Raw genomic sequence first — 12354 nt, forward strand, 5'->3', positions numbered from 1 at the left:
CTCCCGTGTTGCAACGCCTTCCTCTTGTTCCTCATTTGATCCCCCGTCCTTTCCCATTGTATTTTTTATTATTCATTCATCTATTTTCGAAGGACCCAGTTACTGCGGTTTGTTACTAGGCCACTTCATGCACCCTTCATATTTCTTTCCTTAACTCTGTAAAATGGATTCACCATGTTAAAATGGCCAATATAAGAATTAAAAAAATAGTCTGCCAGTGTCTTGATTGCATACGTGTGCAAGTGTCCTCATGTACACCACCAGTGTAATGTATTATGCATGTGTAAATGTTATCACACTGCAGCCAGATGTATTTTTTCACTTTGCCAATGCTGTTCAGAATCTGAAACGAGCATTGGCAAACTTAAAAGGTACCAACCGTCTTTCATAGGCACTTCCTATTCGCTTTGCTAGTGTTTGTTGTATGAGTCATGTCAACATGGCACAAATCCTCTCCTTGACCACTGCCAGAACATTGATACTCTTTCAGTATTGTAGTATGTTTCGGAGAGCATCCATGATTGTGCCGCAGAAGGAGGTACGAGTGTTGCTTGGAGATTGAGGTTCGACAAGCATAGATTTGCATTGGAGATGTATCTGGTCAGAATAGTAGAGTAGTAGTTTGTGGAGCAACCATTTATGGTGTTAAAAGCAGGATCCTGTGGCTCGTATTTTACAGGGTCGGATTGGGATTGTAATTGGGCCCGGGCAGTCCCCAAAAAGTGGCCGACATTTGCGGGTCGGACGCTTGCATAAACATCATTAGGTTAATAAGTAGACTCATTTTTAGTTGAATGTTTGCTAACCTAAGCATTTTAAAACCTTTACAATCAGTAAGATTGGTGAAAACTAGAAGCACTGTGTTATAATAATCCAGTCAAATTGATAAAAATAAATCTTAATTTATTGACAGCTTGAATAACATCCATCAGTTAACTCAGTTCAGCCTGTACTGAACTTCAACAGCAAAAGTCCTAGCTTGCAGTCCTTAGAATTTAGAACATACTTGAAAACAAACATGTCTCATGCACTGTCATGCGACCACAGCATTACATTTTTTAAAGAGATATGCAATGGATAAGAATGTAACACACTGCATTTTGGACAGGTGGGCGAGTTGAAATAAAATGGTACAAGGGCCACAATACCTGATCTGGTTTGGGTTCCCACCTTGCCGTTTTTTTTTTTTTTTACCAATATGACTTATATTTTAATATCCTGGCCGGTGCGAAAATGAAGAAAATCACAAAGTCTACCCACCGCACACACACAGTAGCGCACCTACACACACGCACGCACACACACATACAGAGACCCCCCCCCCCCCCCCCCGGCCGCCGCCACCGCCGCATACATGCAAGCGCCCCCCGGCCGCCGCCACTGCCGCATACATACAAGTGCCCCCCCCAAGCCCCACTTACCGCCATTCTAAACTCTTGCAGCCTCCGCGGGGCTCTCCCTCGGGCATGGGAGCCCCGCGTCACCAGCACTGCTTCTCTCCGTGGGCGCGTGCGCGGGCTTCTGAAGACGGAAGTCCCGCCCCATGGAAGGTTTCGGTTTCAGTCCTAGCAACTTGCCTTTAAACCCGATCTCACTCTTTTAAAACGGTTTGCTTCCTGTTAAATCAGTCGAAATTCCATTTGCCAGGAGAGTCATCGAGAGGAAAACCATTCACTTTTCGTCTGTGCGTCTTTAATTTTAAGAGAAAAGCACTTTTTGTGTCTCCTGTAAATGAATCGTGTTGGACGTGCTTAATGTTTGATCTAGCCTCCTTGGTGACTTTTGAACCCACTGATCACGTGCTGCAGGCTCTCGGAAGAAAGTCCACAGCGTCGGACAAGGCCAGGAGGCGTTGCCGGGGATGCTGAGCTCTGCGCGCCCGCTGAGAATGGAGCCCGCACGGCTTCTGCTCCTGCTGCAACTCTTCCGTAAGTAGCCAGGCTGAGGATATTGATGTGATGAAATGAGTCAAATGTTCTGGCAGCCCAAATCCCGCGAGCACCGCCGTGAAGCACCACTGAATTCTCGTTTGATTTCAGCATTGGAGATGAAAAGCACTAGAAATCATTATTTTAATTGTCAATCATACAGGCCTCGACCGGAGGCTAAACTCAGCCTTCCGAAACATTTGATATCACTCCAGTATTGCACCGGGCTACCTAGAGAGAAAGAGGGATTTTCGTTAAGAGAATATTATTTTTTGTTTTACAAATAGCTCTATATTTTTTCCCTTGTTTTTCTGCCCTTCTGCCCCTATTAGACTCGTTTTTCATGAGTGACCGCAACTTTTACGGCAGTGTAAGAAACAACTTTAAAATGGCATGCAAGGCAGTGCACTTGATAGACACGGTGCACAGAAACCCGAATACAGTAGTTTGTGCAGTGTTTACAGAAATACGGAAGCGGCCATACCGCATCTTTCTGAACATGCAGAGAGAGGAAGGCGCGAACATTTCTCCAGGACACGCAGAAACTACAAAATCAAATACCTAAAAAATCATACAGAATGGTATCCCCCACAGCGCCCGCTCGCTCTCTGCCACATAAAAAGGCTATACATTGGTTTACACGCACGCCCAGAATTCATGGGGTTTGTGCTGCAAAATCAATAGACTGAGCTGTTCAAATAGGCGAGTTGCGCGTTCAATTCCTGAACATAAACACACATTTGATCTTAGGCAGTTTTATAAGGGAGAGGGGGGGGTCAGGGGGGATGTTTCTCCTAGCATCAACTAAATCAACTAAATCTCGACTCACTGTGAAAAAGGTTTTATACTTATTTTCCAATGAACCTCAAGGGATCACTCGATCCTTTTTGTTTTCCAGCCACCCACTCCTTTACTCTCAATCCGCCGTTTTTATTTGGGCGGGGGTAAGAAACAGACTTCATGACGCACAGTAAGTATTTTAAGTGTGGGCAGGCTGTGCTCTAAATTTACCAGGCTCAGCCCCGCGTGGAGCAGCATAGACGAGTGGGCCACATTCTGCTGACTGATAGGCGGAACTGAGTCAGATACAGTGTAAGGTCATAACCCCCGTGGCGTGGTTGCTGTTCAGCAGCTCTACCCCTTCGCAGCACTTGAATGTCTGTTTTTTAGGACTGCTGCTCCATGAATTAAAAGCGAGGTCCGCACCATTACAAATTAAATTCATCGCGGATGGCAGGCCTTTAATGATGCTAGCAATGGAACTAATATTCAAACACTGATCATAAAATCCAAGCAGTAACAAAGCAAAGTTAATAACCTTAAAAATGGGTCACTACAGCTTACAGTCTGTTTAAAACAATTCCGCGGCTTTCCAGCTGAGATCTGGAGATAGTTCAGGGCAGCGGTTGGAATCACAGACCAAATGTGTTTACTGAAAAGCTAGTAAACACAGATCAGAATTCAAATTTAAACCACAAGAATATTTGGTTAAAAAAAACTAACTAGATCTAATGACGGATCCGGAATTTTAATACTTACCTGTGCATGACCGGGCTTTGAATGTCAGAAAAGTCCTTTCAACCCACTAGAAAGTTCTTTTAAAAGCCAGATGTCTTTCTTTTCGTCACAACTATATTTACTATACTAAGAAGGTACAAGGGGAATTCTGAGTTTAGGGTAACGGTCTCTGACGCTTTTAAATAATTAGGCTCAAATTAAAATATTCGAAGCCTCTCACTTTAACAAAATGTTGCCTAAAGGGCTCTTAAGATGAGCAAAAAGACTGAGGTTACAAATGTGTAGAAATGTCTGGGTGGTATGTATAGGAATGACAGCAGTCTTTGAAGTGCAGACTGCACGCTTAGTAACGCATTTAAAGGTGGTGTCTGTCAATCAATGAACAATGGAAAGCCTACTTCCTTCTTTGCTCAAACAACATCGAACCTTCTTAACTCTGTGTCTAAATACAGGGAGATTTAAGAACAGAGAACTTTTTCAGGGAACATGAAATGTCTTCAATAACACATCACACTTATTTACCACTGGAGTAAAAAATGGAACTGGCTATGGGCAGGTAAGTTAAAACATCCACAAGTGTGAAAAAAATAATTTCTTCTGCTTTTTAGCTCAAAGCGGTTATTCGTTGCTTAGTTACCAAATGTGCTTTATTTTGTGAAAGACGAAGGTCCTCCCCCGCAAGTCACAGAGGGCAATCTAAAATGTGTAGGTGCAGCAGAATATAAAGCGGACATAAAATGTGTTTCTTGAGTTGTCCCTGATATGAGCAATTAAAAGGCGTCTGACATTGATTCAGCTTGCTATAATTTTACAATTATTTCAGTAATGTAATGTTTCATCTAGCTTTACCCTATAAAAACCTCCAAGGTACCCTTGACAAATTGTGCTGATAGTCCTCAGAGAAGAAAAGAGACCGCAGTTCAAAACCCAACCAGCAAAAGAGAGACCGCAATAGAGGCTGCCACTGCAGCCATGCACAACCATAGGATGGTGCTTGCATTGCTGCAGCTCATTTGTTGCATTCCTCCCAAGGCATGTTATTTACAAAAGTTTAAGCTATTGCCATTATAAATTACAATAACTGTTATTTAAGTATTAATTATTTAAAAAAATTAAAAGCCATTGTTATTTGTAATATCAATACATCTAAGTCACGTAAATACAAAACATGTTGCATAAAAAATGCTATAGGTGTCACATTTGCAAAAGTTAAAAGTATTGGCATTGTAAATGACAAATCTATTAATTTCGCTATTTTCAAAACCAACACATAAATAAAAAATGTCATTTACAAGACCAATAGCTCAAACTTTCCTAATGTGAGACCTATTGCATTGCAAATGCTTGTTGCTTTAGGCATTGGGAGATTAAATGATTTGTCCAGAACCCCAGGATGATGAGCTGACGCCAGGACTGGAGACTGGTCTGCTGGTGCCAGCAGCAGGTTTGTCTGTAACACCACCTCTATCTGGTTTCATAAAAAGTTAATAAAGGTTGCCTCACACCGAGGCCTAGGCAAATACACACACACACTGTCTCTAGAAAGGCTCCCTCCCTAGCCCTCCATAGCCTCAGGGCGATGGACTTGCAGGGGAGGGGTAAAGAAATAGGACACAGCTACTGTTGCTCTAGTGAGGGCTGAGGTGAAGATGGCCCACAGTCAGAAAATCCTGGGGCCCCCAGCAAGGCTCCTGCATACTCCCACTCTCCCCCATCCACCATTGCCTGAATGGCATGGTCTGGCAGGCGAGGGGTCTGGGGATAGACCCTTCTTCTAGGGCCATGCCAGGCCCATGGGGGGCAGAGGTAAGAATGGCCTAACAAATGGAGCACTACTAACAAGTAGATATAGATTTGAAAATAGGTGTGGGAGCACACCGCTTCACCTCCCAGCAAAGTTGCCCCCAAGCATCATGGTTGATGCTGTCCGACAAGCGAGTACACTTGCAAAGTCTTTAGAGTGTTTCACCAGGTGGGTGCAGATTAGTGCTGGCCATCTCTGGACACGTGTTTCTAGATTATTATCTGTCATCAGCAGAGATTAGGCATTATTTGGGGTTGCTGAGCAGGCTGCCGTATCCTTGGAACGTAGTATCTCTCCAGGCGCGCAGGTGCCTCTCCACGAGCTCGTCAGCCCACAGCGGCTCGAGGGCAGCCTTCAAGTAGAAAATAGGTGTGGGAGCACACCACTTCACCTCCCAGCAAAGTTGTCCAGAGATGGCCAGCACTAATCTGCACCCACCTGGTGAAACACTCTAAAGACTTTGCAAGTGTACTCGCTTGTCGGACTGCATCAACCATGATGCTTAGGGGCGACCCTGCTGGGAGGTTTACTATTGGTTGATTTTATTGTCACTTATCTACTTGCTTATTTGATGGCTTGTTTTCCTTCTCTTGTTTGTCTCAGCCCTGGAGCTTAGCCTGTTTACCATGATTTTGATTGGTTGACTTGTATCTTCCAACATTTTTATTAAGCACTCCAAGACAGTCCATGTGTGTTATTGCGATCCCTCCTCACATAACTGCATCCACCTTGCTTCCACTTTTCACACCTACTGCCCCCCCCGCCCACCTGCCCCTTAGTTGATCGTGTACCCCTCAGGGTATAAGTAAATGCTTTCGTTTTCATTTATTTCTTTTTGGAGTGCCCAGCAGCTAGCATTTGCTGCCGGGCCGCCCCACAGTCTAGTAAGCACTTTTACATTTCACCATTTCACCCATTCCTTGTTGCTTTTCTCCACCTGCTCCTTGGTTACTCTCCCACTCGCACGCATTACATATTTTTTCATTTTATTTAGATTTTTGGAGGGCCCAGCAACTGCAATTTGCTGCTGGGCCTCTCCCTTCTGCAAAACAGCTTTTGTTAAAATAAGTATTTACATGGTTATTTATTCATCAATTCAAGGGGTGTCCGCATTCTTGGATTAGTAAATAAAAAAAATGGTGCCCACTTCATTTCTTGAACATGTGGTGTTGCAGCAAAATTAGATGGTGACTACGGCATTACCCTGATTATTCTGATGCTGCAAATCCAACAGGTTAACAAGGTGAAACCTGTTGCCGTTAGCAGTGCTTGTTTGGTTGGTTAATTTTTGGCAGATTCCCATCCTACTAGATTCAGCAAAAGAAAAAGCAAACAGCAGGTTATAACGAATACTGAAATTTCCAGTTCCCATACAGTTCATACATCTTGCGCAGTTTGGGCTAAAAGTTTAACACTTTCTCTAGTTCACCTGCAAAGCTGAGTTACGTGCCCAATTTCACCTTTCTACAAATTGCTGTGCCCAACCTAGAGCTCAGGCCATGTTAACAAAAAATAAAAATAGAACATCAAGTGGTGCCTTTCACTCGAAAATATTACACCGAAAGTCACAGTCTGCAAGCATCCATTTCAATTCCATTCACCTCAAATAGTGCACAGTCGGATTTGTGTTATCTTCTATCCATACACCCAGCAGGCCACAAAGTGCTTCAGGGCATGTCAATTAGGGGCTACTGGGCCATATCCAAGGCAGCTACTCCTGCTTACCACCGTCTACCAATGGCATCCGGGACTGTAGACCTCCCATGAGTTAACCGAGTACATCTTAATCCAGGAGGTGCTAGGACACTATCGCATTGCTACATTCAGTGGCAAAGTAGGATTTTTTTTTGCATAAAGGAACGGTAAGGCATTGAAAGTGATGACCAACCGACTAGTAGGTTCTAGCGCTATCTGTATTTTAAGAATGATGTCAAATAGTTGTATAGCGCTTATCTAGTGAAGCAATCAATCAGTATTTGTTAAGCGCGGCTACTTACCCATTAGGGTCTCAAGGTGCTGCTGGGCGCTGAGGATCAGTCGTAGAGCCAGGTCTTGAGATCCTTCCTGAACAGGGTTAGCTGCCGGAATAGCCTGGAGAGACAGGGTGTTCCAGGTCTTGTTGGCAAAGTAGGAGAAGGATCTTTCTCCGATCCTGGTCTTACGGATCCTGGTTACGGTGGCAAGGGCCAGTTCGGTGGAGCGGAGGTGTTTAGTGGGTACGAGGAATGAAAGACTGTGGTTCAGGTATGCTGGTCCAGTGACGTGGAGGGCTTTGTAGGCTTGTGTGAGGATCTTGAACGTGATTCTTTTATTGGCTGGGAGCCAGTGGAGTTCTCGCAGGAGTTTGGAGATGTGGCTGCAGCAGGGAATGTTGAGGACCAGTTTGAATGCTGCGTTTTGAATGTTCTGTAGTTACCTGAGGAGTTTCTGGGTGACGCCTGCGTAGAGTGCATTGCCCTAGTCAAGCCTGCTACTGCTATGTGTGTAGGTGACCGTCTTTCTGGCTGTAGTGGAGATCCATCTGAAGGTACTTCGGAGCAGACGTGGAGTGTGGAAGCATGATGAGGAGAGAGCATTGATCTAGCTATTTAGCGTGAGCCAAGAGTCCAGTATGAAATAGAGTTTTGTGCATAGTCTGTGGGTGTGGAGGGGGGTTCCTAACGCAGCTGGCCACCAGGAGTCTTCCCAGGCAGAGGTGAGGGCCCTAGGATGAGGACTTTCGTCTTTTCCGAGTTGAGTTTGAGGCAGCTTTCTTTCATCTAGGTAGCGACGGCCTTCATCCTGTCGTGGAAGTTGTTTCTGGCGATTGTGAGTTCGTTGGTGACAGAGAGGATCAGCAGGGTGTCATTATCATAGGACACTATGTTGAGTCTGTGGTTCCTTACTATGACTGTGAGCAGGGCCATGTAGACGTTGAAGCGGGTGGGGCTCCGGGAGGAGCCTTGGGGGACTCCGCAGCTGATATCTGTGGGTTCTGAGAGGAATGGTGGAAGTCTGACACACTGTTTGCTACCGGTGAGGAAGGAGCGAATCCAGTCCAGGGCTTTGTCGTGGATGCCGGCGTCGTGGAGTCCCGCTTTTAGGGTACGGTCAGAGATGGTGTCGAAGGCAGCCGGGAGGTCCAGGATGATGAGGGCTGCTATTCTTACCCAGTCAAGTAGAGAGCGGATGTCGATGGCAGCGGCGAGGAGGGTGGTCTTGTTGCTGTGATTGCTTCGAAAGCTGGATTATGAGGAATCCATAATGTGGTTCGCTTCAATGAACTCGAAGAGTTGGCATTGATGGCCTTCTCGATGACCTTGGCTGGGAAGCGGAGCAGGGAGATGGGTCTTAAGTTCTTGAGGTTTGTCTGGTAAGCTGACATTTTCTTCAGCAGGGGGTTGTTCTGAGTGTGTTTTCAGTTGTGGAAGGTGGCTGTCTCGATTGAGCAGTTGATGGTGCGGCGTAATACGGGGGCGATGGAGGTGACGGCACTGTGGAAGATGTGGTATGGGCAGAGGTACGAGGGTGCTCAAGAGTGAATGCGCTTCATGGTTGAGTGACGTCTGTGGTGAGCGGGGTCCAGAGTAGAATCAGTTGTGGGGGCAGTGTCGTCGCAGGTGGTGGTGGCAGCGGGAGAGACGGGCGAGTCTTATCTGTCAAAACTGTCGTAGATCTGCTTGACCTTGTGGTGGAAGTAGGTGCAGAGTTTGTTGCAGAGGTCTTGGGAGGGTGTTATTTCTGTGGTCTTGCTATAAACTTGGTGTAGTGTACTAAGGGACGAAATCTCAGCTCCTTTGTTATCTCTGTAAGTTTTAATACCTCGGATCCTCTACAACTGTGTTGTTTCCCAGCAGACACCAGTGGCAGCAGAATGCAGCACACCTATTAAGCAGCTTATAATTAATCTTCTCTTTGACCTCGTTTTCAGCAGCAATGGGTGCAAGGCTTGATACCTAAGAGGGTTGGAACCCAGCAGATTTAGACTCTGCAAGATGTCTTTAAAACTCCCAAACCTATCATAGATTAGAAAATGCGAACCGTCCACTCGCAAAGGATGATGGTTTTAAAAGTCAAAGTATTATATATGGTTTGTGGGCTCAGGGGGATTCAGTGGGAGTCTACAGGGGAAGTTCAAGAGTGGCCAATTTTACCTCCAACTGGTCCCAAAGCCAAAGTTCAAACAGGAGAACTAATGCTACCAAATAGGCCCCGGCAATGGACCCCACTTCTTTTAGGGGCTCCACGCCATGGATGAAAAAATATTGATTTGAGTTTGCAAGAAAATTACAATCAAACTTTTTTATATTGTTTCCAAAAGAGAAAAACATTAATCAACTCGAAACGAAAAGATTGCTTTAAAGACTCTATAGTGAAAATATTGTATTAATATAATTTACCCATTACCAACTTGAAGTACATAAACTAGAGACATATAGATTCACATAAGTTTGTCTCTTAAAAGCTCATCTTCTGCCAGCTGTAAGTTTGTAAAAAAAAATCCGGTGCATCGGGTAGGAGATAATTTGCGAGGGGGGGCCCACAATTTCAACTGCTTAGGGACCTCCACAGGGTTGAATTCGGCACGAGGTATAGGATTCGCCTCTAGCCCTGAGCACCAACCTACGGACCAAGCCTTGAGGTAAAGGTAGGAAGGGAGGGCGCCACAAGCATGGGAAATCCACCGGGGACAAGAGCTGGGCCCAGCCCCACTTGGGACATCCCTGCACCTGATACCTGGAGGGAAACCAAAAGTAAACCGATTCTGGAAGTGCGCGCTGAAACAGGAGACACCCAGAGGCACGGAAAGCCCCGGAGTCAAATGTCCAAGTGAGGCTTACTGTAGCAGCGCCATGAAATGGGACTGAGGCCACAGTTAAGAGTTCCTGTGCCAGCTTCGGTCTTACTGGTCCCTTCAGTGAACAAGCATTTGCAATGCTATAGGTCTCGCATTACTGAAAGACTAAGCTGTTGGCATTGCTAATATTAATGCAACATTAATAGCTCAAACTTTCAGTAGCTATTACAGTTCAAGTGGATGGCAGCACTCGCGCTTTAGCTTTACACATCTTGAGTTAAAGTGCGAGTGCCACAATTGGGTCAAAAGTAAAGAAATAGAAAAAACATATTTTTTTCTATTTCTTTACTTAAGCAATCATGGCACCTGCTCTTTAGCATAGGAGGGTTAAAGCTAAAGCGTGGTTGTCGCAATTGGTAAAAAACAAGCATTTGTAATACAATAGGTCTCGCATTTGCGGGAGTTTGAGCTATTTTTATAGTAAATGACATTACCTTTTATTTATGTATTGGTTTTTGAAACGTAAATAAAAGTCAATATGTCAAACTCGCGTAAATGCGAGACCTATTGCATTGCAAATGCTTGTTGTTACCGAAAAGCCCTTTCAACAACGCATACTGGCTCTTTTAACGTTACTCACAAAAACAAACAAGTATAGGTAAAGCACGAGATGGCTTCGTGTTACCAAAAGTACAATGCTCCAGTACTGGAATTATAATCAACATAGTGGCAGAACTTAAATACCAATGGCAGGATTCAGGAGGCCTCACAAGGAACATATTAACCTGTAATAATGTGGTAGAATCTGTTGGAGGAATATGGTTAAAGACCAGTGTGCACACTGTTGAGAGGCATGTGAGTCCAGGACAGTGTCTCCTATGACTGAGCAGTGCGGACCCTGAGTAACAGTCTCTTAATCATGCAGTTTTGCCATCTGCACTAGTCTTGTTAACATCAGCGCTATTGTTATTGTTGTCATAGGCACTAGTCTCGTTGTCATCGGCACTAGTCTCGTCATCAACACTAGTCTCGTCATCGGCGCTAGTCTCATTGTTATCGTCAGCGCGATTCTCACTGTTCTCGTTAGCACTAGTCCCACTGTTATCATCAGAGCTATAGTCATTGTTATCATCAGTGCTATTCTCATTGTTGTCTTGGGCACTAGCCCCATTGGTATCATCAGCGCTATTCTCATTGTTGTCTTGGGCACTAGTCCCATTGGTATCATCAGCGCTATAGTCATTGTTATCATCAGTGCTATTCTCATAGTTGTCTTGGGCACTAGTCCCATTGTTATCATCAGCGCTATTCTCATTGTTGTCTTGGGCACTAGCCCCATTGGTATCATCAGCGCTATTCTCGTTGTTATGGGCACTAGCCCCATTGGTATCATCAGCGCTATTCTCATTGTTGTCTTGGGCTCTAGTCCCATTGGTATCATCAGCGCTATAGTCATTGGTATCATCAGCGCTATTCTCATTGTTGTCTTGGGCACCAGCCCCATTGGTATCATCAGCTCGATTCTCAATGTCATGGGCACTAGCCCCATTGGTATCATCAGCGCTATTCTCATTGTTGTCTTGGGCACCAGCCCCATTGGTATCATCAGCTCGATTCTCAATGTCATGGGCACTAGCCCCATTGGTATCATCAGCGCTATTCTCATTGTTGTCTTGGGCACTAGTCCCATTGGTATCATCAGCGCTATTCTCATTGTTGTCTTGGGCACTAGTCCCATTGGTATCATCAGCGCTATAGTCATTGGTATCATCAGCGCTATTCTCATTGTTGTCTTGGGCACCAGCCCCATTGGTATCATCAGCTCGATTCTCAATGTCATGGGCACTAGCCCCATTGGTATCATCAGCGCTATTCTCATTGTTGTCTTGGGCACTAGCCCCATTGGTATCATCAGCGCTATTCTCATTGTTGTCTTGGGCACTAGAGTCATTGGTATCATCAGCGCTATAGTCATTGGTATCATCAGCGCTATTCTCATTGTTGGCATGGGCACTAGAGTCATTGGTATCATCAGCGCTATAGTCATTGGTATCATCAGCGCTATTCTCATTGTTGTCTTGGGCACTAGCCCCATTGGTATCATCAGCGCTATTCTCATTGTTGTCTTGGGCACTAGTCCCATTGGTATCATCAGCGCTATTCTCATTGTTGTCTTGGGCACTAGCCCCATTGGTATCATCAGCGCTATTCTCGTTGTTATGGGCACTAGCCCCATTGGTATCATCAGCGCTATTCTCATTGTTGTCTTGGGCACTAGTCCCATTGGTATCATCAGCGCTATAGTCATTGGTATCATCAGCGCTATT

Source organism: Lissotriton vulgaris, unplaced genomic scaffold (genome assembly GCF_964263255.1).
Source record: "Lissotriton vulgaris unplaced genomic scaffold, aLisVul1.2 SCAFFOLD_2155, whole genome shotgun sequence".
NCBI lineage: Eukaryota > Metazoa > Chordata > Amphibia > Caudata > Salamandridae > Lissotriton > Lissotriton vulgaris.